Below are 6,586 nucleotides of genomic sequence, written 5' to 3' on the forward strand. Positions count from 1 at the left end.
GAGGTGCCACAAGTACTCCTTTTCTTGTTGCGAATACAGACTAACACGGCTGCTACTCTGAAACCTGTCATTTTGGGGTCAGTTTGGCGTTAATGTATGTCCCCTTCAAGTGTGGTGCCTACTGGAAGCCCTATAATCCTATGGGCCAAAGTCCCTGGCCAGACTTTTCTCCCATGATGCATCACAGCCTCCCCTTGGCTGAACTGGCATGGGAGACGTCTGGCTGGGGAGCTGGCCTATTGGGAAGAATGAGGCTGGATATCAGCTGAATGACAACTCCTATAAAATACTGTGGTAGCTCAGGACAATGGAGTTCATTGTCAAACTGAGGCAAAATTATTTGGCTTGACAAAAAAACCCAGCCTTTAACAAACTTAGCTACTAAGTAGAGTCCTATGGGAACAAAATATAAGGGATAAAGGAGGTCAGGAGAGCTGGTCGTTTCTCAATGAGACCATATTAAAGGCGCACTGCAGATACAAAAGAGAGAAAGTAACAGTAAGAAGCCACTATGACTCCCATCAGGAGCTCTTTAATGACCTGAAAATCAAAAAGGAGTCCTACAAAAAGTGGAAACAAGATAGATTGCTAAGGAGGAGTACAAATGAATGGCACAAGCATATAGGGACAAAATGAGTTAGATCTAGCAAGGTACTTTAAAGAATCTCTTATTGTCTTAATACATTCGGACCAAGAGAAAGATGAAAGAAAGTGTATTCCCTCTATGTAGAGGGGAAGGACAGCTAATAATGATATCAAGAAGGCTGAGGTGTTTAACACTTATTTTGCTTCAGTCTTCACTAAAAAGGTTAATGGTGGCCCCTACTCAATGCAATATTAACAAGGGGGTAGGAACACAAGCCACAATAGGGAAAGAACAGGTTAAAGAATATTTAGATAAGTTAGATGTATTCAAGTCAGGAGTGCTTGATGAAATTCATCTAGGGCACTTAAAGAGCTAGCTGAAGGAATCTTAGGACCCTTAGCAATTATGTTCAAGAACTCATGGAGGACAGGTGAGGTCCCAGAGGCCTGGAGAAGGGCAAACATAATATCTATCTTTAAAAATGGAGAATAAAGACGACCTGGGGAATTATAGACCAGCCAGCCTAACTTCAAAACCTGGGTACATACCAGAGCAAATTATTAAACAATCGGTTTGTAGGCACTTGGAGGATAATAGGGTTATAAGGAATAGCCAGCATGGATTTGTCAAGGATGCATCATGCCAACCTAACCTAATTTTCTCCTTTGACAATGTTACTGGCCTAGTGAATAGTGGGGAAGTGATACAGGCGATGTATCTTGTTTTTAGTAAGGCTTTTGACAATACTACATGACATTCTCATGAGCAAACTAGGAAAATGTGGTCTAGATGAAATTCCTATAAAGTGGGTGCACAATTGGTTAAAAAAACATACTTAAAAGAGTAGTTATCAAGAGTTTGCTGTCAAACTGGGGATGGAGGGTGGCAGTCTAGTGGGGCCCTGTAGGGGTCAGTGCTGGGGCTTGTACTTATTCCATATTTTCATTAATGACTAGGAAAATGGAGTGGAGAGTATGCTTATGAGATTTGTAGAGGCCACCAAGCTAGTAGTGGTTGCAAGCACTTTGGAGGACAGGATTAGAATTCAGAACAACCTTGAGAAATTGGAGAATTGTTCTGAAATCAACCAGATGAAATTCCATAATCACAAGTGCAACGTACTACACTTAGGAAGGAAAAAAATAAAATGCACATCTACAAGATGGGGAATAACTGGCTAGCTGAAAAGGACTTGGGGGATCACAAGTTGAATATGCAGTATGTCAACAATATGATGCAGTTACGAGAAAGGCTAATTTAATTCTGGGGTGTGTTAACATGAGTGTTGTATTTAAGACACAAGAGTTAATTGTCCTGCTCTACTTGGCACTGGGGAGGCCTCGTCTGGAGTATTGTCTCCAATTCTGGGTGCCAGACTTTAGGAAAGATGTGGACAAATTGGAGAGAGTCCACTTGTGACATTGATTAGTTGTGATGTCACACAACTGTGGCTTCATAAGTAATCATAGGAATCTCCTTAATATAGAGGAATGGAGGAAATAAATCACTTAACATTTAATACACAGATCATTTCTAGCACACAGTGGAAAGGAATCTAGTGATTATGAAAAGTGCTGCAGTTGAAGAACAGATGGCATGGCACTGCCTAGGCTAGCTTTTTACACGCCTCACCAATGTACTGGGTCCGTGAGAAGGTAGGTCAGTGTGTCTGCCCATTTGGCCCTGATCAAAAGGAATAAGCTGTAATGTCTGTAAATTGAATGAGGTGCTGACTATAGCCATGCTGTTCTTGGGTTAAAGATTTTCTGGTGACCAGCCTATGTAATTCACCTGTCTTGTTCGTGCTAATGCTTTAAAACAATTCCTTGTAATGTCTTTGGTTTTTCTTTAATTTCTCCTTACTTCTGTGCTTTTTGACCTGGCTGGGTCCATAAAGTTGCCTCTGTCTAAACCAAAACGATGAGGCATTTAGCATTGTGTGGGTCAGAAAGAAGATCCTCCTGCAAAACAGCCCTAAGGATTGAGCACAAGTGCTATTCTAATGTTTGCTTGCAAGATGATATTCACAGAGCAGAAATCCCCAGTCACTGTGCAGTGGGTGCCTTATCAGTCTTAAGAGTGCTTTGTGGAGTCCTGTGTAGCAATGCAAGAGTATCACCCCACCAGAGGGCAACAGAGCTGCTTGTTGGAATATCTACTTTATGGTGCTTTGGAAGAGAGAGCAACATTTATACTGCAGTAAATGTTTGAACCAGAGAGAAGCTGCAAAGTAGCTTCTACATTTCTTGCTGTTGTCTTCAGATTGCGCTTTGTGTGAGGTTTATTGCTGTAATTTTAAGCCTAACTACACACTATAGTGCAGATGTTTCCTTTTGTGACTTTCTGGATATACACAGTTACTTACAGTCAAGAGATCAGCAGATGATGCTGTCTGTATCTGATCCTGATCTTTGTGCCATATGCGAGTAGCGTATTGCCCTTGATGTTGATAGAAGTATCTGTTTTAAGTATATGGCTCATTTGTGCCAGAATCACAAAGTAAATATAGGGTTCAGAATACCCATAATTCTTTGTCTCCTGGAAAACCATTTTTAATCCTTGCTATGGCCAGAGCTGCCCAGTTTTGCTCATGATTAAATCCACACAAAGTTCTGTTTGAGGCCACTAAATTATTCTTTTACAAAAGCAACTTTATATGCTCAAATATTAGGAAATTCTCAGTTGTTTAGTAACTCTTTAATGCACAAGCTGAGAAGAGGTCTCTGCTTTCTTGTAGTTATTTTATGGAGGAAAAGATGATTCTTCTATTTCCCAGTTTGGGACCCAGTTGACTCTAATATCTGTTGCACAATGGCTGAGATTATTGGGAATTGGATGTCTGTGTCCCCCAGGCATCTTTGAAAATCTCAGCCAAAGTGTCTGAAAGCATTGTTTCCAGAATCTACATGATATGGGGATTTAACCCAGAAAGCAATGAAGAATGATTATTTTTGCAGAAGGCACATAATAAAAGTGGGGTGTTTGCTGATGAGGTGTGACATAGCATGCCAAGATTTACTAAAATGCGTTAGCCGTTGTGATTCAATTCCCAGCATCGCTATTAAGGTCAAGAACAGCAACCCTAGTATTCAGAAATTGTTGCTAGCTAAGCAGAACAACTCTTGCCTTTTCAGAGGAGAGAGAAAATTGTAGCAACTTTATATTTTTAAGCCTACATCCACTGAGGCTTTAATTTATTAAGAGCTTTATAAGCCAGGTCAATAGGGGACCTAAAAAACTTCTTGAACTCTGGAGAGGCATTGGTGTTGCATAGGGATGCTGTCATTTTGAATTTCAGATAAATACTATGCGGAATAGGAAACCTTGTGGCATATCTCTCGGTATGATTGTAACTGCAGCAATTGGGCTGCTCCTGCTCGAAAGATAAGGATTTTTTTTAAAGCTCTAACTTTCTCCTATTTCTTGCTGAGTATTTTACAGATGACTAAAGGTGAGCCAGTGTAGACCCACACAAAGCCCTGGAGGCTAAGATGCATAAGCCCCAAGAAATTAAAGTTGTGAGTATATAAGAAACCACCTCTTCCTGTGTCTTATCCCAACAGTTGAGACCAACCAATGAGTGCTTGATGGTTCCAAATGGTGGTGTCTTGCTCCAGCTGAAGTCAATGGGATTTTTGTCATTGGCTTCAGCGGGAATAGAATTTGATGGTAGATGTTTATCTGGGGTTGGGAGGAAGTGTGTTCTCGGTGGAACATATTTTCCTGTTAGTCCCTAATTGGTGGATCTTCCGGTGCATCGTGAGGCCCATCTACTTGAATGATGCCTTGGTTGGGGGCCTGAAGCCGTCACAGGGGAGGAGCTGAATTTGAGTTTTCCCATGGGGTTGGTTCTTGAGCTCCCTGTAGTTGACATGATCTACCTGTGTTTTAGTGTGTAATAACTTTGCACATGAAGCTAGAGGTTGCAGCTAATGCATCTCATGCAAGAAATTAACAAACAAACACAAGAGCTAAGTATTATGGAAGTCAAAGGACAGATGCAAACGAAGAACACAGGACTGAAGAATATTATAAAGATTGTGGATCAGAGATGGGGGTTGGCTAAGTTTTGTGTGTCTCTTTAATGAGTTGTCTTAAAATTGTGTTTGGACTAGATGGCTCCTGAGATGGGTAATGGGATATGGAACCCTTCTTGCCTATGTTAGCAGTGAGAGGGTGTTAGCATCTGACTAGTGGCTTTTGAGGCTGCATGGAATGAGTTGATGAACTCCATCTAGTTAACAGCAAATAAGTCTCCACATCAGAAAACCCATGACCACCCTTGGCTCTTGGTGGTAACCTTGTCAGCAGAGAGATCAAGGATTGAATAGGTATGGAGTCCTGAACCGTCTTGTCTTTCTAGGTCAGGCTTATTGGTGGGGCAGCATAGGGAAGCTTGCGTTGCTGCGTCCCATGCTGTACCCATTCTCTGGATAAAGAGGATTTCAGTCCCCTGGGCTGTGAATCAGGACCCTTTCATCAGTACTAAATGAATTTTAGAAAATTCTCCCAAAAGGGAAAACTCTAGCTTTAAGTATGCGCATACGCTGGGTCAGATTCTAAGCTCACTGTCACCAGTGTAAACCCATAGTGGTGTTCCAGATTTAAATGGGTGTAGCTGAGACCAGAATTTTACTTTCTGTGTCTGGGGAAGGGAAAAAAAAAGGGGGGGGGTGCTTAGTCTAAAAAATGCATTGCTGAACTAGGCAAGCCAGCGACTTTGGAGGAAGAATCAAGTCAGTGATCCATCTTGGCTCTGCCAGCAGCAGCTCCAGGCAAACCAATGCAGAGTAATAGACACACATAAAAGAGGAATGACCCAAACTCACTATTATGAAAAGGAAAAAATGCCCAAATAGTCGCCAGTTTTCTTTTCACTTAGTCTCATCAATTGACAGTTTGATCCACAAAAACAAGGCTTATTGTGGCATTTCTTGTCTATTGATCAAAGGTGTTTTTGGGTTTTTTTATAACCATTAAAATCAGTGAAGCTGAACTTTCTTGCCGTCCTCCCCCACCCCCAACACTGAGGACTGAGCCACTAAAATATACTGAAAGACTTCCATTGACTTTAGTAAGCTTTGGATCAGGGTCAAGCATATTATCTGGTTTAGAAATTACTTACTACACATGAGGGTTGAGTGAATAGTAGGAAAAAATTAGTCCTGAGTATTTGTTTCACTTCTGAAGTGACTGTTGATCTAAGTCGGGATGGGCAAACTTTTTGGCCTGAGGGCCGCATCTGGGTATGGAAATTGTATGGTGGGCCATGAATGCCTGGTGGGAGAGGGGGACTGTATGGGGTGTAGCATGGGGGGGCTATATAAGGGATGTTACTGAGGTGGGGTGAGCGGGGACTCATGGGGCGTGGTGGGGGGGTTCTACAGGGGCAGTACTGGGGACTCCTAAGGGTCCTGCTGGCAGTGACACCAAGGCGGCCGTACCAGGCACCATCACTGGCAGAGGCACCCTAGCTGGGACGGGTGCGGCCCTTGGGCGGTTTTGAGCCTCTTGAGGGGGGGCCGTAGGAGACCGGGAGGGGATTGGGTGCGCTGCCGCATGGGGTGGGGGCTGCCACGTAGGGGCAGGGTTCCAATCCCGGAAACAGCACAGTGAAATCGCACCTGCGCAGTGTGGTTCTGCATGTCGGAAGATGGTGCTCATCAAGGGAATTGTGAGTTGGGGCTGGGAAGCCTCCGACCCTGCTCCCAGGTGGGAACTCGAGGGCCAGATAAAAACGTCTGATGGGCCGGAAGCAGCTCGCAGGCCATAGTTTGTCCTCCCCAATCTAAGTGTATTGGTTACTTTTTTGTGACCTCTTTCCATGAGCATTCTAGTGCTTGAGATTTACTAGCCCAAATCTTAAACTTAAATATTCATTTAAAATGGTTGGTTTGATTGTAAAATATACAGTTTGCTCTTTGTTGGTTAGTTGCATATATCAGCCATTCCAGGAAGAGAAACAATACTATATGTCTTGTGCAACTAGCCAGTGCAATG

The sequence above is a fragment of the Caretta caretta genome, chromosome 10 (genome assembly GCF_965140235.1).
Source record: "Caretta caretta isolate rCarCar2 chromosome 10, rCarCar1.hap1, whole genome shotgun sequence".
NCBI lineage: Eukaryota > Metazoa > Chordata > Testudines > Cheloniidae > Caretta > Caretta caretta.